At 38.6% G+C, this 24,800-nt stretch overlaps 1 protein-coding gene across 5 annotated transcripts in view; it reads left to right on the top strand.

Moving 5' to 3' along the window:
- LOC131434660 (neuropeptide Y receptor type 2) overlaps positions 1-24,800 on the top strand; it is a 231,705-nt gene that overhangs the window by 145,073 nt on the left and 61,832 nt on the right. The window lies entirely within an intron of this gene.

Raw genomic sequence — 24,800 nt, 5'->3', positions numbered from 1 at the left:
TCCAGAAGCGGTTCTGCGTAATGGAACGATGCCAGATCGCTGTAAAAGACCTTGTAAAAAGGCGGGTGGTTAATGTCAGAGACATAATTGGATGACGTGAAAACGAATAAAACAAACGATCGTTCAGTTTCTTTGACGTTAAAGAATCTAAACTCTGAAACTGGAATTCAGGAACCGATTGCTAGAACTGAATTATGAAACTCAATTTTGATGCTAGATTCGGGAATTTAATTCTGAACCTGAACTCAGAAATTGAATTCTGAATTGTGTTGTGAAACTGATTTTTGAGATCAGGATTCTTGTTCGGCTCTGAATTCTGAACCTGAATTCTAGCGCTGAATTCAGGACCTGAATTTTAGTTACAGAGTTCCGATCCAGGATTCCTTTTTCAAAGTTGGATCCAGAATTGAGCGCAGAAGATCCGGAATTTAGTTCAAAAATGTTACGAATCAAGTTCCTAAATTCAGTTACACTTCCAGAATTGTAGAATTGAACTTTGGATTCAAATTCTAGACTTGTATTCTGGTCTAGAACTCTGAACCTGGACTCAGGAATGCAGCTTATAACTGAATTAATGAAAGACAACTTAATTTTGGATCTGAGTTCAGTTCCTGGATTTCGGTTTGAATTCTGGAATTGTATCTGAATTTCGGACAGGATTTCAGAATTTTGGAACCAAATTCTGGTCTTAGTCTCTATTTCAGTTCCAGAATTCTGGACTTGATTTTGGACGAGGAACTGAATTTTAGATCTGGCTTCGGAAAATTTAAAAACAAATAGAATCAGGTCTTGAATTCTGAAACAGAACTTCAGAACTAAATCCTTGAATTGGATTCTGGTCTGAGCTGAACGAGTCAACTACGCAGGCTAGAATTGATGAAGCAATAAAATTTTTACTGCTTCACTTAACAAGCTTTCTAGAAAACGTTAATTTCGATGTTGTCATACTGCTGCAAACTCAATCACAAATTGCTGATCATATTTCCAATTACGTGATCTTGAAAGCCAATTGTAATTCCATATAAAAAAGATCTTGTCTGAATACTCTGTTCTCATATAAAATTATAAATTGTTGGAAACAGTTAGCTGATGAGTGGTCATCATGCCAAAGATTTTGGTCTGTAACCAAGGATCAACACTTTCGCTATACGCCAGAATATCGATTATAAGAGCGGTTGTAAATTCAATGACCGTCCTAAACAACATGGACGAATGTGTCTCCCTCATATTAGTGCACTCAATCACAATATCTATGTGCCGATTTTACGCGATACGCTTTGTGAGATGATTCGATCAATTCGTGCGGTTGAAAATATTGCCATTCTAGTACAGGGTAAATTTTTAAATGGCGCCCCATAGTAAAGTAAGTCGTATTTATAAAAAAGAGTGTCACCTGCTTGGGACCGGAGAAGGATAACGTTTCTGGAGGTATTTTTCTTTATGTACTTGACCGTTGATGGTGCTGATCGTTATGTACTGCTTGCAGAAATCCCTGCTCCAACAGATCGCCTGCCAGGTTGTTTATCTTGGATGTCCGGCTTACGCTTTTCTACCGCCGCTAGGTCATCTGGGTCTGCTTGAATGATTTTACCGCACCTTTCGCGATCCACTTTCGGGACTGGCCTCTGATTGTCTACGAGCGCGCTCATAATTTTTGTCGAACCTCTTTTGGCTTGGAGGCTATCTCGATAGACACTTGACAGATGGTGCCGAAATTTTGCACATATAAATATTACACTGTAAATAAGTTTCACTTGAAATTTCATCAATTTTCAAACCACGCACAGAAGATAGATTTGCTTTTTTGCCGAGTACAGTCTTCATGCTAAAATTGTTCTATTTATAGTTTTATATCCAATTGTTTTATGTTTCGCCTTTTTGTCACCTCGCAGATCTATAATATTCCGCTAAGCAGGCGTAAAGTAAATGCTATTTACATTTCAATTTTTTTGCACTGACATTCAATGTCTATCCTGACACCCCAGACTGAAAAGAAGGCCATTCCTAATTCCTGATGTCTCAGAGCCGAATGCGAAACGTGAAACAAAAAGTCATGTGTTTATGAGGTAACAAAACCGATGTAAGCTCTCAAGTTATCTGGAAGCTCAAGTTGCTAAAACACATAATTAAACAATATCGCCATTCACCATTGAAACTGATGAACTCATCTGGTTTCATATCTAATATAAAGGTAAAAATGATATTCTGAAGTAATATCTTTTTATAATCAAGCAAATTGTCTGGAGTCTGCAAAAATCTTTAAAATGTCATCTCAAATGGTTTTACGGTTGACAGGAACTGCAAACGACTGAACCGCATAGCAAAAAAAATCACAACAATAAACTATCTAATTGATTGAGTAACAGAGACTCGTTTTACTCGACAAGCGGGCAATAAAGTGCCTCTTCTATTGGGTTCATTTGTGAAGCGGGGTTTAAATGGTAAAGGTTGAAAAAGCTTCTTGATAAAAAATATATATATATATATATATATATATATATATATATATATATATATATATATATATATATATATATATATATATATATATATATATATATATATATATATATATATATATATATATATATATCAATCTATGTCAGTTTACTGGTGTAATATCTACATAACAGAGGCTCACCTCACCGACCTTCCGTTCTGTGTCGCGTAAAATAATGCAGTTTATGGCGCATTGCAACCAAATCCCCCATTCCCTATCTGAAACATTTAATTTAACTAGATGAACTAACTAACGGAAAGAGGTGACGAGCGACCTTCCCCATTCAGATCTCAGCACCTTCGTTACTGGATAACGTAATAACGTTCTTATTTGTCCTCTCGACGTCAAATTAAAAGGATAAAGTGACGCATACGGAGGCCACCAATGGTTGCTGGTGTCGTTGACGGGACAAGAATACTCACACACAAACACACACACACATACACACACATACACACACATGATGCTTGTGTTGTTGGTCCTCATTGCATTAAAGACTCTTCTCTTTCTGGCATAGAATGAATGAAATTGTTTCAAAATCCCAGTCGTGTCTAATTTTACTACCCGTATAAAGCGTAATTGGGACACATTTGTGAAAGATAATCTATAACTTCTATGATACTAACTAAAAGGAGAAGCACAATTGCTGTTCTGATTCAACAATTGGTGACGATAATTAAATGAATAAATTTTTCGCTTTGAAACCATCATGAGACGAAAATGGTGTTTGGGAGTTGCGCATTATTTTGTCAGAGTGAGATAAATCTGCCTTTGATATTCGAACTTGATCAATGACCCAATAGTAGCATTCAAAAGAATCTAAGATTATTAAAATTCGTTCAACCATCTTCGAGAAAATTGAGCGGAGATAGTACAGACATTTCCCGAATGTAAAAAGGTTTTCAGCCTAATAAAAACTTTCGAAAATAAGGCACGAATTGATTATCAATCGGTATTGTCACCATATGCAATGGAAAAGTCCATTACATATTTTGCACATAATGTATCTATGTGTGAAGCCACCAACAGTTCAAGGCATTACCAGTGTATGAGGGAAGACTTACAGTAGATCCGAATAGGATTATCAGATAGCGGTCATATAACTGCTGTTAAGAAGACCAAAATGGGGTTTGAGGACCCGGCGCCTTCCAGCAAGAACATCCGACGACCCATCACATATTTTGCACTTGACCTCACTTTCTAGTTTGTTTTTTTTTCTAGAAACGAATATATTTTCGACTTCTTCTTCCTGAACGCCATTTTTGTACAATTAACGGTTTCCGAGTTACAACGATTTGAAAAAGGCAATTTTTGTGAAATTCAAAAATACATACTCCCTTTTTTAAAATCAGTCGTGAGTCGGATTGACCTCTCCATCGGTTCAAAACTTATGGTTTGCCATACTGAAGCCATGTGCAAAGTTTCATCCAAATCGGAGAAGGTCGAGTCTGATGATCTGCTGAGCATTTCTGGAATTGCTCTAAATCATTGATCCAACCTTACGAAGTCAAGACACAGACTATCAGTCATGACACTATGAGTGAGTTCTTCTTGTAGTAGATAACATAACCGCGAGATTGACGTAGGACAGCTGTCGACAAGGGGAAGATCATTTTTAAAATGCACATTTCTTTTGAGCATTTTAGCTTTTGATTCTGAAAAGAATCAAATGTTACTATTTCTCCAACTTTCAACACAGTAGTGAAAATATTTTTGTCACGCTAATTTCCCGTTTCAGATCACTGTGCAATGTTAGATTCACCCTTTTTTGAAAAACAGCTGAATTTAGGTTTGAGTCCGCATGGGAATGGCAACTCTGCCACTTCTAGTTACCCTTTTAGAAAAAAAAAAGTTCAACGGTCGCCCTTCATTGGTCCAATACATTGGATCATTGGTCCAATGAACGTTTAATCAATCGTTCAAAGTTTCAAGTTGAACTTGTTTTACTGGAGAATTTCTGAAGTTTTTGTCCACTTATTTTTTTAAACTAACACTACATACCTGCACAATACTTCTACTGCACGTAGAATAACAACAAATCTTCTTTCTATATGAAGGTAATGTTTAATTTTAACACTATTTTTGCAAGAGAAAAATTGTTTTAATCCACCTAGTGGTGTAATGATGTCTTTCTCATGTACCTTATGATCAAACAAGAACCGGAATTTTCATTTTAAAATTCCCGCGCTTGTCCAATCGGTAAACTTTTATTCTCTGAACGTTGGCAACACTTTTATACACATTTTGTCAAATTTTGACGCATATCGTACGATTAGTTTTTGTTTGGCGTCTATACAAAGAAGTTGAAAAATTTTCGTGTGGCGATTTTTATAATGGATGGTTTCGGCTCGCCTTCGAAGCGCCATTCGGTCGATTGTTGTGCGGTTTCGACGTCATATTCATAGATCCACACCTCATCACCAGTTATGATGCATTCGATGAATGTGGGGTCACTATCTGCGTTGGAAATCATCTCTTTGGCCACATCAACACGACGCTGTTTTTGAATGAAATTCAGCTTTTTTGGCACCAGCCGAGAAGCGACGCCTTTTAAACCCAAGACATCAGTTAAAATGTATTCGGCTGATCCATAAGAGATGCCCAATAACACAGCAATCTCTCTAATCGGTACAGAACGATTTTGCAACACGATTTGCTTCGCCGATTCAATGTTTTCTTCAGTAACAGATGTTGTTGGGCGGCCAGGGATCTCATCATGATCCAAGCTTGTACGACCACCTTTGAAGCGTTTATACCACTCGTATGCCTGTGTTTTTCCTAGACACGATTCGCCAAAGGCCTTTTCTAACATTTTCAACGTTTCGGAACAATTAAATCCATTTGCAACACAAAATTTGATGCACTTACGTTGTTCTAAATTTTCATCCATTATAAAAATCGCCACACGAAAATTATTTAACTTGTTTGTATAGACGCCAAACAAAAACTAATCGTACGATATGCGTCAAAATTTGACAGAATGTGTATAAAAGTGTTGCCAACGTTGAGAGAATAAAAGTTTACCGATTGGACAAGCGCGGGAATTTTAAAATGTCAATTCCGGTTATTTTTTTTGATCATAAGGTATAATATTGTGGTAATCTATTCAAAATTTTTCTCTTCCATTCTTGAAAGAAACCAAAGGAATATTTTTGCATTGACTAGTAGAACCTACAGAATAAAACAGTGCTTTGTCGTGTAGATCATCCTTAAGAAAGCGAAATGGGTTCACTATTATATGTATCTTCAGCACCGGAACCCGAGAACCGGTACATCGAAACCTCCATTTACGAACTAAACGGGGGTTCGTAAAAAGAGATAGTTCGTAAAAAAAGTTTACGTTATTTGGGATTTGGTTCGTAAAAAAAGTTTACGTTATTTGGGATTTGGTTCGTGAAAAAAGTTTACGTTATTTGGAATTTACTTCGTAAAAAAAGTTTTGTGCATTTAATATGGAAACCGCGCATCTTATGGCTATTTTCGGAACGGATGTGAAGAGTAAGTGCAAGAAAATGATGTTTGGGCTCGTTTCAAAATACAAAATGGCGGCTTCCGGTTTATTGAGATTGCCTAAAACCCCTAACAATATGGGCATCTTCGGAACGGAATTGATGAGTAGATGTCGGGAAACGATGTTTGAGGTAGTTTTGAAATCCAATATGGCGACTATCTCTCAAATATCGTTTTCCGACATCTACTTAATAACCTCGTTCCGAAAATACCCATATTTCAAGGGTTTTTCAAGGAATATCAATCAACCGGAAGTCGCCATCTTGGATTTCAAATCCACCTCAAACATCATTTTCCGACATCTACTCATTAATTTCGTTCCGAAAATACCCACATTGCAGGGGTTTTCAAGGAATATTAATCAACCGGAAGTCGCCATCTTGAATTTAAGAACCACCTCAAACATCATTTTCCGACATCTACTCATCAATTCCGTTCCGAAAATACCCATATTTCAAGGGTTTTCAAGGAATATCAATCAACCGGAAATCGCCATCTTGGATTTCAGAACCACCTCAAACATCATTTTCCGACATCTACTCATCAAATTCGTTCCGAAAATACCCATATTTCAAGGGTTTTCAAGAAATATCAATCAACCGGAAGTCGCCATCTTGGATTTCAGAACCACTTCAAACATCATTTTCCGACATCTACTCATCAATTCTATTCCGAAAATACCCATATTTCAAGGGTTTTCAAGGAATATCAATCAACCGGAAGTCGCCATCTTGAATTTAAGAACCATCTCAAATATCGTTTTCCGACATCTACTCATTAACCCCGTTTCGAAAATACCTATATTGTAAGGGTTTTCGAAGAATATCAATCAACCGGAAGTCGCCATCTTGGATTTCCAAAATATCTCAAACATCATTTTCCGGAATCTACTCTTTAAACCCGTTCCAAAAATACCCATATTGTAGTAGTTTCCATGGAGTCGGAAATCGTTTTCGATGTATGCCAAAACCTTTTTTTACGAAGTAGGTTCGTAAAAGAAGTTTACGTTATTTGGGATTGGGTTCGTAAAAAGAGTTACGTAAAAAGAGGTAACGTATAAAAAGTGTTCGTAAACGGAGGTTTGGGTATACAATCGAAGTCGGTTCGTACGGCCACCAACCAGCATGACGCACAAACTCTACTAGTTTTTATTCACATATTGAAGATTTTATACAATTTTTCCATCGTTCTCTAAACGACGATTTAAATTTTTGTTGTATCCGAGAATATGCAGTAAGTTTTGGTAGGACCCTAAGAATGTTCATTTGACCCAAAGATTGGAAATAACGGTTTTGAGTCCAGTTCACAACATTTTTTAAGATTTTTGTTTCACCGGTGTACGGTGTACAATATTGAGCTCGATGAACTGAGTCGAATGGTACATGACTCATTTTTATTACATGACATTTTTATTACTCGGTATTTCAAGTCATTGCATAACTTTTCTATATGAGAAAGGCAAAACAACAACAGACCATTCGAGCAAACTGGACGAATATTTCATGCAGTATGTTGTTCAACAAGCGCTCAGAAAAAACAAAATAGAACCACGGGTATAATCAAAACGTAACTTTAACGTTATTTTCTTAGATTATTTACAAACAAATAAAAATTCTCGACTAGAAGCTAAAAGACAGGATTAGTAATTTTTCCTTGAACGAAACTCATCTAACAAAGAAGCAACTTATTCAATATTCGTTTTGATCTGTCGCCTCTTCTGAGACTTCTGCCATTCTAAGCAAGATTGACTGTGTCTTGATAAATCCAAATCCAAATTGATGTTAGCTTTTAAATCCTTCCCATCATCCTCGACTGCCAGACAGGTGATTCAGTTTTCGCACACAGCGGATCCCCGCCGGGACCCAATTTATTGTTCCTAACGTACTGAATCTTAAACGAAAACAATATATTCTAAAACAGCTCTGATTAAGACCGTAAATCCAATCAAAGTCGGTGCGCGACAGGTCGATGGAGTGAAAGTGAAATAAAATACCACGGAAAATAGCATGAAAAAACCAATCAACTTCAGATTGATTACACGAAGACGAAACCAATCAGCCATTATTCCCCACGCGTTTGGCCGGCACAGGTATCTTCAGGGTGAATTTCGATTTGTCGCTCTCCTGACGCAGTAGCACCGCGCCAGGAACCTGCCGTGGTACCGGCAGCCTGGCCATTTCCGATGATGATGATGAGGAGGAGCTGGGAATCATTCCCTCCTTTTTCGGTTCTATCGACCGGAATTCACGCCAGTAAAGTAGCTGATGAAGCACAACCAACCATCGTCGAGCTTTGCATATCAATTTCACGACCGACTGGGAAAGCATAATGGATCGTGGCATCGGTCTGTCGGCGTCGTTCTCGTTGTCATCCGTAGTGCACGCGTCCACCAGCAGTCAATCAGACAGCCAGTCAGCCGTTGTAAACTGTAGCACTCTCTGGACTCGAAAAAGACGATGTTTGGCATGTTATCGTTTTACAGTTTTTGAACAGTAATGAAACAAAATCCAGAGTTCAAAGTACACTTGTTATTGGTAACCTGAATTACAAATTATCCACAGATTAGAAGCCATACGAAAATGAAAAACTCGTTTGATAAGCGTTTATTAAAAACTCCATAATAGCTGTTCAAAAATAAATATTCCCACACCAGTTTCTCATCAGCATGAACATCTAAAGGAAAGGAATCAACTGTTTTCCATCTGAAAACACGGCGATAAAATTATATTTGTACTATAAATCATGCCATTCAAGCACCGTTTAACTCCACTCCAAGATGATCTTCAAACGTCAGACACTGAAAGGCAACGAGAGATTCGCACAGCCGAACGTTTTGTTGGAAGCCGCAGGGAAAGCGTGAATAAACAAATGATCGTAAAATTCATCTCCCCCGCTCGTTAGGCAACCGCCAATACCAAAGTTGAAATACCGAACCGAAAATGACAACAAATCAGAATGAATGATGGGTGCCAATGGAGCGCTGCCGTGGTGGCATTATCCCAATGGGGTGATCGTTCCCACTGCAATTAATTTCGATTTATTTCGTTCTTCCTTCCTTTCTTTACGCCAATTAGTTATATTTGATGTGCCAATCTTTTCGGAAAATGTTTTAATGGAGTATATTAGCAAGTGGATTTGGATTGTCCCAAAAGAAACTGATGGTGCTACTGTACGATGTCGTGGGATTCGTTCAAGTACTTTAATTTTATCGTCAAAATTTCAAAAAGGCGAGTGGGTATTGTCAGAGACATGACCAGAGGATGTGAACACGAATTAAACTGACATATCAATAACCGCTTGTGTTAGATAGTTGATTGTGTGATTTTCTCATCCTGCATCGCTTGCAAAATTGTAACAGTGCATCTATACTGACTAGTAAGACTTATTGAGGACAAACATATTCTAACACGCCAATAACACTGCACAAATGAGAGTAAAACAATACAACAAACAAACACACATAAAAAACCCTTCTTAATCCACCTAGTGGTGTGATAATGCATTTCTCTTCTTTCATAACAGTCTCATAAAAATAAATTTCATACTTTTATTATATAATTTCGGATACTAATTTTGACACCAATTGATTCAGATTGATTCAAGTAGTTCACAAAAGCATGCTTCAGTGTTTATGTCACACAGTCAGCATCATTTTTCCAAATTAGTGCTTGACATTTGCGTTACCTATTTGTATGAGAAGAGTGATGCTAATCTAAAAAAAACCCTTCTTAATCCACCTAGTGGTGTGATAATGCCTTTCTCTTCTTTCATAACAGTCTCATGAAAATGTATTTCATAATTTTATTAAATAATTTCGGATACTAATTTCGAAACTAATTGATTCAGATTGATTCGAGTAGTTCACAAAAGCATGCTTCAGTGTTTATGTCACACAGTCAGCATCATTTTTCCAAACTAGTGCTTGACATTTGCGTTGCCTATTTTTATGAGAACAGTGATGCTAATCTAAAAAAGGCCTTCTTAGTCCACTTAGTGAAATTTTCATATATCTTGAAAAATCACCATAGGGGGGAGTACATGAAATTTTCGAAATCGAAAAAAATTTTTGATGCCAAAAGGCTTAGAATTGCATGAAACGTCGAGATTTAGTGTCATCTCGAAAAAAATTTTTTTTGAAAAAGTCGACTTTTTGGGACTTAGAAAAAATATCAAAATATCAAAGTCCCAGAAAGTTGATTTAAAAAAAAAAAATTTTTTTTTTGTCGTGAATACGACTTACTTTACTATGGGGTGCCTTTTCAAAATTAGCCATATGGAAGAATGGGCAGAACTTAATCGCGAATATCTCGACTTGTATTAATGGTAGCAACATAATTCTTTCACCATTTCATCAAAAATATGATCAGGAATTCAGGATAATATTTTGAACAGTGTGCGATAACCACAAACAACTCAAAAATTAAGTTTTCTTAAAATTTGAAAACAACGCGGAAAACTTTTTACTTTCGCTTGGGTTTTTCGCGCAAGGACGACGATTTTGAGATAGTCAGGCACATATCTTCAACTGAATGCGTATAAAAGGGGAACCGTGGTCGAAAATCGATCATTTCTTTTCGTGCGTTCGATGGAAGCAGACGTCGTGGGAGTGGAATCATCAACCAGCAGCGAGAGAGAATGCACCTTCTGCGTGGTTAATAAAAACCTCAAACGCTCAGGTCGCATCTCTCATTCGCTAGCTGGCCATCGAGGCGCGAGGACCAGCCAGCAGCAGCAGCGGGAGTTAAACTTTCCACCAGCAGCGAGAGAGAATGCACCTTCTGCGTGGTTAATAAAAACCTCAAACGCTCAGGTCGCATCTCTCATTCGCTTGCTGGCCATCGAGGCGCGAGGACCAGCCAGCAGCAGCAGCGGGAGTTAAACTTTCCACCAGCAGCGAGAGAGAATGCACCTTCTGCGTGGTTAATAAAAACCTCAAACGCTCAGGTCGCATTTCTCATTCGCTTGCTGGCCATCGAGGCGCGAGGACCAGCCAGCAGCAGCAGCGAGAGTTAACCAGCAGCGACGGAGAATGCACCTTCTGCGTGGTTAATAAAAACCTCAAACGCTCAGGTCGCATCTCTCATTCGCTTGCTGGCCATCGAGGCGAGAGGACCAGCCAGCAGCAGCAGCGGGAGTTAAACTTTCCACCAGCAGCGAGAGAGAATGCACCTTCTGCGTGGTTAATAAAAACCTCAAACGCTCAGGTCGCATCTCTCATTCGCTTGCTGGCCATCGAGGCGCGAGGACCAGCCAGCAGCAGCAGCGGGAGTTAAACTTTCCACCAGCAGCGAGAGAGAATGCACCTTCTGCGTGGTTAATAAAAACCTCAAACGCTCAGGTCGCATCTCTCATTCGCTTGCTGGCCATCGAGGCGCGAGGACCAGCCAGCAGCAGCAGCGAGAGTTAACCAGCAGCGACGGAGAATGCACCTTCTGCGTGGTTAAAAACCTCAAACGCTCAGGTCGCATCTCTCATTCGCTTGCTGGCCACCAAGGCGAGAACCAGCAGCGACTGAAACAGGATTCTGAGTGTTATTGGATCTAAATTTAGGTCTTGAACTCAGGGTCCAGTTCTCTATTCCAGACTTCTATTCGGTTCTTCTTAAAACCATAATAATACTCCTAAAGAATTATGCGGAATTTACTTTACTGTACCTCTATACAACCCATTTTTGTCGTGAATACGACTTACTTTACTATGGGGTGCCTTTTCAAAATTTACCCTCTGAGAGAGTGATAAGTTTTTGATCGTGAATATCTATTGTTGTGTCTAATGAATCAACATAATTCTTGCGACATGCCGACATGGAAATATGATCACAATTTTATGATAAAATTTTCATTTTTGTGACATAGTCTCAAATAATTCAAAATTAAACATTTCTAAAATGTTTGGTATAAACGAGTATCAAAGAGGATAATTCATAAGGCGCGTTTGCCTTTCTCGTATTTTTAAAGCTCATAGCTCAGTGATCTGCATGATTTGCTCCATGTCAACACCAGCCAATCCGAACGCGTTCTAAGTAAGAGAACAAAATATCTGCTGCTGTACAAATCGTCCGGGAAAAATGTTCCGAAAAGTGGTGAATATCGCAGTGAGTTCCTCAATTTGGTCCTTGTGAATGCTAGAAACGAGTCCCTTCAGCATATTGATAGTTTCTTTCAATAAAATATGCAAATCCGAAATGAAATAATCGACATTAAAATTCTGTATGCGGCTATTTTTATAGCCGTTAGGACCGCCCATTAGTGAAAAAGCTACAAACGAAATCAGGTAGAAACAAGCCTCTCAACAAAACTTGAATCAGTTTGGATTGTATCGCCACTGCGAGCAGATGTGTTTTGTGTCGTCTGCACGCTTTCGACAAGAGCGATTACGTCACAGCTGCCAGTCATTAGCATTGGGAAAAAAAAACAACGGTGGAGAGCATTGCACAATATCAGCCGTTCTAATGGCTCTAAAAGTTTTCTAAAGAACTATTAGAATTTGTTGTTCGCAAATCGAAGGTAATTGTCCTCATTTTAGTGCAAATCAAGAACAGTTTGCTTAGATTTGTGCACTTTTCGCTGTGTGAAACTCACAGTAATCGAGATCAAGTGAAGCTTTCTTTGTTTTTGCGAAAAATGTGAAAAAGGGGAATGCGTGCATAATTCATACAATTGATATTCGGAAGTGTTAAGGAACATGTCAGTTGTTTTCGTATTCACGACATCCAGTTATGTCCCTGACATTACCCACCCGCCTTTTTTGAGATGACACTAAATTTCGATGTTTCATGCAGTTTTAAGAGTTTCGGCATCAAAAAAAATTTTCGATTTTGGAAATTTCATGTACTCCCCCCTGTGGTGCTTTTTCAAGATCGAAAATTGTCAAACCTTTACCACCGGGCAGCACCCCTTAAGCATGTCTGATTTAGGTCAAATTTTGCATGAAGGCTTTTTTCGAGGTGCTCAAACTTTTGAGCACTAGAACTTAACGAAAATAGAGGTGATCCCAAAATTTTGGCACCCTTATATATATAAGAGCGGTAAAAATCATCGTGTTTTGTCGGTTACGTCACTTATGCCATCATATATCTGGAATCAAAAATCACAACCATTTGATCTTCGAACTTGATCAATGGCCCGGCAGTAGCTTTCAAACGAGCCCAAGTTTGTTAAAATCGGTTCAGCCATCTCTGAGAAAATTGAGCGCGTTCAAATATCTTCGAAAAGTGCACACACATACACACACACACACACACACACACAGACATTTTCCGATCTCGTCGAGCTGAGTCGAATGGTATATAACACTATGGGTTTCCGAGGCTCCGTTCGAAAGTCAGTTTTTCCAGCAATTCTAATACCTTTCTATAGAGAAAGGCAAAAACCCTTCTTAGTCCACTTAGTGGAATTTTCATATATCTTGAAAAATCACCTTGGCATCAAAAAAAATTTTCGATTTCGGAAATTTCATGTACTCCCCCCTATGGTGCTTTTTCAAGATCGAAAATTTTCAAACCTTAACCGCCGGGCAGCACCTCTTACGCATGTCCGATTTAGCTCAAATTTTGCATGAGGACATTTTTAGAGGTGCTTAAACTTTTGAACAATAGCGCTTTACGAAATTAGAGGTGAGAAAATTGCGCGCGTGAAAATACAACGCTTTTTGTCGGTTACGTCACTTATACAATCATATCTCCGGAACTAAAAGTCACAGCCATTTGATCTTTGAACTTGATCAATGGCTCAATAGTAGCTTTCAAACGAGTCTAAGTTTGTTAAAATCGGTTCAGCCATCTCTGGCAAAATTGAGCGCGTTCAAATATCTTCTAAAAGTGCACACACACATACACACAAACGTACATACACACACACGCACACACACACACAGACATTTTCCGATCTCGTCGAACTGAGTCGAATGGTATATTTCACTATGGGTCTCCGATGCTCCGTTCGAAAGTCGATTTTTCCAGCAATTCTAATACCTTTCTATAGAGAAAGGGAAAAAGATTTTTACAGGTGACATCATTCTACAAACGATACAATTCATAGCTACATAACTTGTCAAATGACGCAATATTTTATTCGTACAGAATTTTACAGGCTCCGAGCGTTATTTGCAAGAGCCGCTGTATGGATTTATATGTATCAATTATTCATTGAGCTGATATGTGCTTCTGTGGCTAAGTCGACTAAATGGCGTGCTTTGTGATCTTATTTTTATCGGTTCAAGTAGCGCTCCCTTTTGTTTTTAATTTCACTCGGTTTCTAGTCATGTTATTTTCAAATCATATAATTTTACATGTTCTTGAATATAAAGGCTGCCCCATATTTTTTCCTTCTTCCAATTTTTGCATCACCCCGGATTTTTTAGTGATAAATAAAGAATTTTTGGGCATGTCAAAGTATTATGTTTTCATATTTTTAAACAATGTGGACGACCAAAATATTTGATTTTTTCTAAAAAATAAATAACAGTCGACCATGCGTCCCCATCAAATTCTGTTAAAAGGGAAACGCATGGTACTTTGTTCTAGTAGTTTATGCAAATCAAGCGCAGGGCTTAGAAATCAAAGTAACTAAAAGGAGGAAATGAGTTTCAACCTTTGCATAATACATACACGATCATACTTCGGGTACAACCTAGAACTTACTGTTATGTGGTTCATATATGAATGGTAGTAATATATGAACGTCGCGAGTATCACGCATATGAGATTCGGTTACGACAGTCAAGAACTCGAGCGGTTGTCAGTTTTTCACGTGTTGCCGATGGATGTGATGAAAGAATAATAAAAGAAAGAAGGAAAATTTCATCACAGTGTCAAAAGTTATCATAAAGATATGTTATCAAGGGATGTCTACAGTTTTCTGGAAAAAAGTGTGATAAAGATAAAGTTAGAATTTTGTGTTCGAAAACGTCAATCGAATATCTTTATGATGGTTTTCATGGTTTGTAGACTGAGATCGCTATACATTTTTATATTTATTCTAAAACTTGAAGCAACAACAGATATAAAAAATAGTGATGCGTACTTTCCAGATAATATCAGAGAATACATAATGACGTCTCATGTACCAATCAACTTAGTAAGTGATTATTCACCTTCAGAGGAACGCCTCCAGGTTTTTACTGGTTTGACATGGCCAAATATTATTGAGCTTCGTGATATGCTGGTGTCAATGAGAAAGATTTGGTCGTATTTTTGTTCAAATTGCGAATTGGAAGTTCTAATAAGTCAATATCATCAATTCTTGGATTGAAACGAGAGTATCGAAATATATAGTGGAATAGAAGAAGGAATAAAAAAGGATGTTTTTCCAAGCAATTTTGGATTTAAAGCTTTATCACGAGACGACCTAATTAAGACACCTTACCTTACCTAACAGCTAGAATACGTCTGCACATAACTCGGTCCATGGCTGCTCGTCGCCAGCCACTCAAGGCACGAACGCTTCAGAGATCACCCTCCACTTGATCGATCCACCTTGCTCGCTGCGCTCCTCTTCTTTTTGTACCAGTCGGATTATATTGAAGAACTATTTTCACTGGGCTGTCGTCCGACATCCTTATGACATGTCCAGCCCATCGTAGACGTTCGATTTTAGCTTTCCGTTCGATAGGTGGTTCTCCTAGCAGCTGTTGCAATTCGTGATTCATACGCAGTCTCCACGTTCCGTCTTCCATCTGCACTCCGCCATAGATGGTCCTCAGTACCTTTCTTTCGAAAACACTGAGGGCGCGTTGGTTCTCTGCCAACATAGTCCAGGTCTCGTGGCCATAGAGAACAACCGGTCTAATGAGCGTTTTGTAGATGGTCAATTTCGTGCGGTGGCGTACTTTTCTCGATCGGAGGGTTTTTCTGAGACCAAAGTGCGCACGATTCCCTGCCAAAATACGTCTATGAATTTCTCTGCTGGTGTCATTATCGGCGGTCACCAGTGAGCCCAAATACACAAACTCGTCAACCACCTCGATATCGTCACCGTCTATCAATATTCGTGGTGGGAGGCGTAGTGTTTCTTCTCTGAAGCCTCTTCCTCTCATGTATTTTGTTTTCGACGCATTTCTGGCCAGTCCGATACGCCTAGCTTCAGCTTTCAGTCCGATGTAGGTTTCCGTCATCTTCTCTAGGTTACGTGTCACAATATCAATATCGTCAGCGAAGCCAAAAAGTTGTACGGACTTTCGGAAGATCGTGCCACTCGTTTCGATTCTCGCTCTTCGATTCACACCTTCCAAGGCAATATTGAACAAGATACAAGAGAGTCCATCACCTTGCCGTAGCCCTCTCCGAGATTCGAAGGGACTCGAGAGCATCCCAGATACTCGGACGTAGCACATCACTCTATCCATCGTTGCTCTGACCAATCGCGTTAGTTTATCCGGTCAATGAATACGTGATGCGTGGGTACGTTGTATTCACGACACTTCTGGACTACTTGTCTTATCGCGAATATATAATCCGTTGTGGCGCGGGCTCCAGTAAATCCCGCTTGGTACGGTCCTATGAATTCCTTAGCTATTGGTGATAGACGACGGCAAAGGATTTGGGAGAGTACCTTGTAGTCGGCGTTGAGCAACGTGATTGCGCGGTAATTGCAACAATCTAGCTTATCGCCCTTTTTGTAGACGGGACATACCACTCCTTCCATCCATTCCTGCGGTAGAATCTCCTCCTCCCAAATTTTAGAAAACATCCAGTGCAGCGCTCTAGCCAGTGCCTCTCCTCCATGTTTGAGCAGCTCGCCTGGTAACTGGTCATTGCCCGCGGCTTTGTTGTTCCTCAGCTTGCCGATCTCCTCACTTATCTCCGTCAGATCAGGTTCTGGGAATCTGTCGTCGGCTGAGCGTGCACCCAGATTGATTCCCGTACCGTTCTCTGTATCTTGTGCTTCGCCATTCAGATGCTCGTCATAGTACTGCTTCCACCTGTCGATCACCTCACGTTCGTTCGGGAGAAGGTTACCACTGGTATCTCTGCACATTTCGGCCTGTGGCGTGTGGCCTATACGTGAGCGGTTCACCTTCTCATAGAATTTCCGTGTATCATTTTCATTTTCAAAAAATCATATTTTTTCTTTTATAATTTATCATAACGAAACATTTCAAGAATGTTTTGTCAAGTTTTGAAGTGAATCGAAGTAGAAATCTTGGGCCTGTGCACCGAGCTCTTGCTTCTTCGTAGAATGAGATAGCCATAGGTAAAGGTCCATAACTTCCAGAGTTTCGTTCCAATAGGCTTGAAAATTGAACAGAAAATTCTTCAAATGTTTTACTATAAGAAAATATACAGAAAATACTAAATGATTTTTCAAAAGTGTTAGACCGTATTTTCGGAACGGATTTGATGTGTAGGTAACAAAAAACGATGTTTGAAAAATCCATGGTGGCGACTTCCGGTTGATTGATGTTCCTTGAATATGGGTATTTTCGGAACGGATTTGAAAACTATATTTGATTTCCCTCCAAAATCCAAGATAGCGACTAAAACAAACAAAATAAAATCTTAGATAGTGTTGCACAATTATTTGCCTATTTTTCAAATTTAAATCTGTTGATGAGAGAGTTACAAAATTGCATTTTTATTATCATTATGATCGGCCGTGTCTCGTACAGCGACTAAAACAAACAAAATAAAATCTTAGATAGTGTTGCACAATTATTTGCCTATTTTTCAAATTTAAATCTGTTGATGAGAGAGTTACAAAATTGCATTTTTATTATCATTATGATCGGCCGTGTCTCGTACTCATCCCTGTAATTATTTTCTGAGCGGCCATTATTCGGCTGCTCGGCAAGTTGTCCATCAATGTCAACTTCTCTTTCTGAGCAGCCTAGATAGCCGTGTAGTGTCGGTAGCAGTTTCCCAACTGACTAAGCAAATGCTACGGTCCACCTGTACCGTTGGTATAAGTCCACAAAACAGGTAAGCCGTGTGGCATCCGGCGGAATTATTTTCTACCAAGAATTGATCCACTGGTTTCCTATTCCATGTCGTAAAAGGCCACAAAAATAAAAACTCTTAAGTCAATGTGTATTTCCGTGCCGAAGACTGAATGGCTGCAGAAGGTTAAACAATGCAGTCGTGAACGGAATATCTTTGGCTTTTCCCTTACTGGATACACGCAATGCTTAGTAATCGACTTCTTTGTTCATCGCTTCGGCAAGCAGAGATTACAAAGCTAAGTGTCGGTGGGTGTCCTCAAGGTGGTATACTATTCCCACTTTTATGGAACCTAGTCGCTGATGGTTTGTTAAGGAAACTTAATAACCTTGGATTTCCGACTTATGATTTTGCCGACGATTATCATATATTGATGATCGGTATAAGCATTAACACTCTCTTTGATTTAATGCAGCAAGCCCTGCGATCTGTTCAACAATGGTGTTGTCAGGTTGGATTATCTGTAAATCCAAGCAAAACATCAATGGTGCTTTTCACTCATCGTAGGATAATCACAGAAGCTCGTCCGTTACAGTTCTTCGGTTCGGAGGTCGCTGTGGTTGATCAAGTTAAATACGTCGGGGTTGTTCTTGATTCAAAACTGAATTGGTCTGCTCACATTGACTTCAGGATTAAAAGAGCTTGCATGGCTTTCGGCTTTTGGAAAATCATGGGGACTCAAACCCAGATACATTCATTGGATTTACACAACTATTGTTATTTTAGCATATGGATGTCTTGTATGGTGGCAGAAAGGAGAAGTCGCGACGGTTCAGTCAAAGCTAAATCATCTCCAAAGGATGGTCCTAATGGCGATGACAGGAGCATTCACGACAACTCCTACTGCTGCTCTAGAGGCGTGCATTAAACCACTATATGTGTTCCCAAAACAAGAAGCCATTATCTTGTGCATACCGTCCTAAGGTTACAGGGCTTTAGAACAGTAACCCTTTAGATTATGCTACTAGCCACACTCGCTTGTGGTCTCAAATGGTTACCTGGGATGAGTATTTACTCGCTCCTAGTGACCTAACTCTCACATGCAGTTTTCCTTTCAAAACATTCAATCTTCGTGAGAAATGGTTGACTGGTTATTTGGAACGACAACTTGATGAACACACAGTTTGTTATACGACGGTTCTCTGCTGAATGGTCGTGCTGGTGCTGGTGTCTACTGTCGTGAAAAGAGGCTATAGCAGTCTCATTCACTTGGTAAATACAGTACTGTGTTCGAAACAGAAATCTACGCGATTCTGTGTGGAAAACAATCGGCACTTCAGCAGAGGATCTGTGGTAAACGAATTTATTTTTTTTCCGACAGATAGGCAGCCTTAAAAGCACTTAGCTCGAATGATTCACGGTCGAATCTAGTGATCGCAAGTCGAACTCAAATTGAAGACCTTAGCATTTCAAATTCTGTTTACTTCTTATGGGTACCCGGCCATTCTGGTATTACTGGAAATGAATGGACTGATGAGTTGGCTAGAGGCAACGAATGATTTCGTTGGTCCGGAACCTGCTTTACCACTTTCAACTAGTTAGATAAAGCACAAGATTCGTCTTGGGCTGCATCCAAGAATGCCAGCAAAAGGATATTCTCTCGTTTCTCACCCAATGTGATAAGGAGCTATAGTCAGAAGGGTTCATCGTTCTTCCTGGAGTCCTTTCTGTATTCACCTTGAATAGGGTTTAGCAGATTGTTTGGCATCCTTTATGGGGTACCGAATTTACTTCTGCTCGTACATACTGCGAATCGTTCTGCATTCTTCCGGGAGTGCAGAATGATGTCGCTTTTGTAAAATCTCTAAATCCTCTCGGGGGTTGGAGGTTTTATTAACTGTGCATTGTTCATCAGAAAGAACGCACATAGTAACAATCCTAAATAGGTTTTACAGCAGACTGTTCGGGACTGTTCAGAATTTACTTCTGCTTCCACTAAATGTGATCCCCAGCAGATTGTTCAGCATCCCTTAGGAGTGCAGAATTTACTTCTGCTTTTTTGTGTTTTTGTGTCGTCAATTTTCCCTATCCTCCTAGCTCAAACCCTACCATTTCCCTTCAATCGTTCCCTCTTATATATCGGGAAAATGAAAATACTAAAAACAAATTGATGGCAAGGCACAAATCTCCAAATATCACGGGGAACGTGCCATTTGAGCCAATTTGTTCTGATTCCTGATAGATAGTGTTGCACAATTATTTGCCTAAGTTTCAAATTTAAATCTGTTGATCTGTTGTTACAAAATTGCACTTTTAATATCATTATGATTGGTCGTGTCTCGTACACATCCCTGTAATTATTTTCTGAGCGGTTTTATGAATTTCGATCCATATATGAATGGATCTTAATTTCAGATCTTTCTCAATATATTCCATGAAAACTTCGGTTTTATTCAATTTCTCAAAACTATCGATCTTTTGTAAACTTACTTCTTTCAGCTTCAGGTTGTGATGTAGATTTTACCTTATCAAAACTGATATTAATCAAAATTGATACCAACTTGTTTCAATAAACACTATAAAAGCAATACTTGTGGCGATCAGCATCACGTCCACGACATAGTTTGTACTGTTAGCAGTATCCTTCCACATGACAGAACTTTTCCACATGAAGTTCGCTCATCTATTCCTGTTAGCCTTCAAAGTGAGTATATTATTGTGTAACTACTCGGCGAATGGGTCGCGACGTCGAGCAAACAAATTACCTTTCCACTGTGTCACAGCACCGTCGTGTTCTGCAAAGAACGGGACGTCCCGTTGGTTTAGTAAAACTGTTGGTTTTCAGTGCACCGAATATGCACGATGCTGAGTGCTCTATAGACAGCTATACGTATAAGAAAGTAGAAACTTTCTGACATACTGCACCGGAACGGGGCTCTACCTTCTCCTTTAGTTGCATCATCTTCAGCATCATCCTCATCAAATTTCAGAAAAGGTTCACTTCTGGCAGTCCAAGAAATACAAATTACACTATCAAAGCGATTTGTTTACAGAAACTGATCACACAAACAATTTCAAGACAATTCGAAAGTTGATACGGAATCGAGACTGTGCAATTGTGAAATGCAATTATTCAGGAGCTACAGGAAACGTACATGTAATTTGCACAATCAATGCATAGGGTTTTCACAGAAGCTCGCTTTGATTAACTGATGGTTTGTGCTAGGAACAAATTGAGTTATTTGAGGATTGGGAATGATGTTGGATTGAAATTACATGGAATCGACTGCCCGGGTAATATTTATAGAGAAAATTGAGGTGACAGAAAGTCAATCAGCATTGAACTAGTCCAAACCACTGACAACTGCAAAACTACCTTGCGTTCGATCTTTCAGATTTGACAAACTCATTAATCTCGTCGTTCCTTTGATAATGTTTCGGAACCACTCTGAAGTCACTGCCAATTGCAAAGAAAACCGTCCGATTGCATGACGTGCAAATCGAATTGGCTTGTCACCTTTCAAATTTGTCAAAATTTTAGCTCGATTCTAAGGTTTGTGTTTACATTAATTCAATGTCAGAGCTCAGGTCGGTTTGTTAGCTCAATTGAAATTCCGATAACCGGTTTCGTGTACAGAGTAAATCAATTCATTCATGTCTCAACTTGTAAATTGTTTTATTGATGAAGAAACCGAGATCCATTGGGCCTTGCATGCTATTTCTTTACGCTTCGAATGTCATACACACCAAGCGTTTATTGAGAATACCAATCATGGTATTTACACTAAGGTCTTTTTTCACGCGATTTTTTAATGCGTTTTTTCACGCGGTTTTTATGTGGATATCCGAAGTTTCGTCTTAGAAATGCGTGAATACGACTTACTTCAATATGGGTCAACTTTTCAGAATTTACTGTTGTGGTTATTAACCCAACAACCTTATTTTTTCTCTCTGCTATCGGATATAGTTCAGTAGTATGAAATAACCACTAATAACTCAAAATTATAGTTTCCCAAAACGTTTGATTTCAACGAGTATTTAAGAGAAAAACATTGCATTTTCAGGTTACTGACTGGGTAGATACAAAATGTAAAATTGATACGTTTCATTCATTTTAGCCAGCGTAGTTACCTTTTAATATCAGTAAATTAATTATTAATATTTTCTACCATTGATATTTTCTTTCATTGAAATTATTGCAATTCGTACCCTGTACTTCTGCGGACGTACAATTTTGTTCTTTCTTTTGTCCTGTCTCATTGATGTGTGTGTTAGAATAAGCGTGTCGCGAATGCGTCATAGCCCGGGTTGGCGGTTCAATGCATAGGGCGCTGATCTTTCAGGCCAATGGTCGTATGTTCGAGCCCGAGCTGGAAGGATTGTTATGTCGTTTTTCATTGAAAAACACACCAGTTGCGTGGATTGCTCTGGTTTTGCCCTTTCGAGCAGAAATGCAACATTTTGACGGTGTTTCATTGTCATTTCTGCTCGAAAGTGCGAAACCAGAGCTATCCACGCCACCAGTGCTTTTCAATGAAAAACGCCATTAGTAGGATCGTAGTATTAGCCATGCAATGATCCTGTACGCTTATGAATCGGCTGCGAGGTCTATTGAAACAGAAAGGCCAAACTCCTCAAAAGGATTGTATTGTCAAGACTTAGTTTTTGAATTCGTCGTACTTTAGTATAGGTGCACCGTTACGATTCTGAAAGTAAAAAACTACATGGATCAGCCCCATGGGGTTGTTCGAGCCGTGGATGTGGAACAAGGCAACCAAAATTTCCAATGATTAACATTTTCAATTAATCGTCACACTTTTGAATCCTCAAATGCACAAGAATATTATTAGGAATCAACACCGAACACGCGAACCCACACGGAACCACCCGCGATCCCATTTCAACCAGAATATTAGTTGATTTTCTGAATTCGATTGGTTAAAATTTGGTACAACTAATCGATTGTTGTTTTAACTAAACTGTCATTTTTGTTTTTCGATTAGCAGAAATGATGGTTGAAACAACTAATTTAACTGTTTGAAAAAAAAATGCTGTCAATTAGTGAGGACACATACCTTTCAATTTTAACAAATATTTTAGTTGAAATAACTGGTGTTGTTATTGTAACGAAATTCTGTTAGTTGAAAAATAAATCGGTTTTATTTGTTTTAGACATTGCAAATAGTTGAATCAACTCGAACAACGTTATTGATTTGCGAAAATAATCAAAATATACTTACTGATACACGTCATGATCTATTTGAAATAAGTTCGGTATGTTGAGATTCATGAAATAAATATCGTTGTTAAAATATAAACAGTATTTTATATTGCCATGAAATATCATTAGGCCTGGGAAAACCACCGATCACTGCTGATTTCAAGTGGTCTTAACCAAGGAATAAATTATAATTACGAAATCAGAGCTGATCGGATCTCTAAGTGATTTTGATTTTTGTATGATCATGATCATGTCATGTCGAGATAAGTAAAGATCTTAATTCTAAAAAAATAGTTCTGATTCGATCGGAAATTATTGATGTAAAAAAAGGGGTTTTAATCAGCAAAAGTGCCCAAAGGGGTGAGTAAATTAGCGAAATTATTAATTTACCTAAAATGAGTATTTAAAGATGATGTCTTCAAACGGTTGATCTAAAGTTATGCACTGATAATTTTAGTCAATTTATATGAGCTTGGGTGCATCAACCGCTGGGAGTTGGAATTTTGCGACGGCAATTCAAACGCGCCATTCAATCGCAGCGCGTTCTGTGTGTTCGAAACCCTTCGCTTCTGTTACTTTTATAAATTAAATTCATGTCAAAAAGCGTTTTAATGCTAATGCATGAACATCATCATCGGTATCAAACAGCTGGAAGTAAAACAGCCTGCTGGAAGTAAATCAATGATCGAATTTGAAGCATAAAACTTTTGCGCATACCTAAAAGATTACGAGATGTTCATTCATTAACATTTTCTAATTTGTCACCAAATCTTTTTCATCTTAAACTTTATCACAACACCGCTGTTAGATAAACACTTGTTATGGAATCATAAATTTCTCAAATCGAATGAACACAATTTCACCAAACGCTTTAACCATCGATGTTGTTTTCATTGACATTTTGAAGCGACAGATTTCAACTAAAAAAGTTGTAGATTTTGCATTGCGATTATTGTTTTGCTTTAAACTGTCTCCGGCATTTGACAGCATTCAAAACAACATATTTTTCAACTACTTGAATATATGCAAATCAAAAACCATATTGGTTGAATCAAAATGAAATTAGTTGAATCAACTATCGTAAAAATCAAAAACTGCGATATCGCAATTTTATGATCGAAGGGTTCTCCGTGCAGAATATAGACTCTATTTATCGTGATTTGTATTTGTTTCGTAGCCGACGAAATTACATCAATAGCCCAAATGTATACAATTAAATGTTTGTACATACTTGCGATACGGATATCGATATTTAAGCTTCTCTTCACCAAGCTTGTGTTCAAGTTTTGTGTGCAAGCAGTTATTTTTATAGCGTTTCTCTACCATTACTACCATTTTGCGATTTCGGTTGAAGCGATAAAATATTTCTCATTATCAATCGAGTTCATCTTATATAAATTAGAAATTAGTCCTATGCACTCAAAATTTACCCTGGGGTAGTTGTAAATTTCACAGGCGAAACGACATAACATGGGATTTCATCCAATCTTGGATGACACAAGATCAGAGCATACCAATGAAGCTTCAAATCGTTTATGGCACTTTTTGTCTTACTGTTTAGCAACGACCTACCTCTAGCAAGCTACGCATAAGACTGAAACGTTAGCTATAATTTCGCTTCTATTTGTAGATTCGCGTGCTTCCAACAGCTTCGCTTTTGCTTCGATTGACCAATCAGAGCGCTGCTTTCACTT

This window comes from Malaya genurostris, chromosome 3, assembly GCF_030247185.1.
Source record: "Malaya genurostris strain Urasoe2022 chromosome 3, Malgen_1.1, whole genome shotgun sequence".
In the NCBI taxonomy this organism is placed as follows: Eukaryota; Metazoa; Arthropoda; class Insecta; order Diptera; family Culicidae; genus Malaya; species Malaya genurostris.
This window is presented reverse-complemented; position numbering and strand designations above follow the sequence as displayed.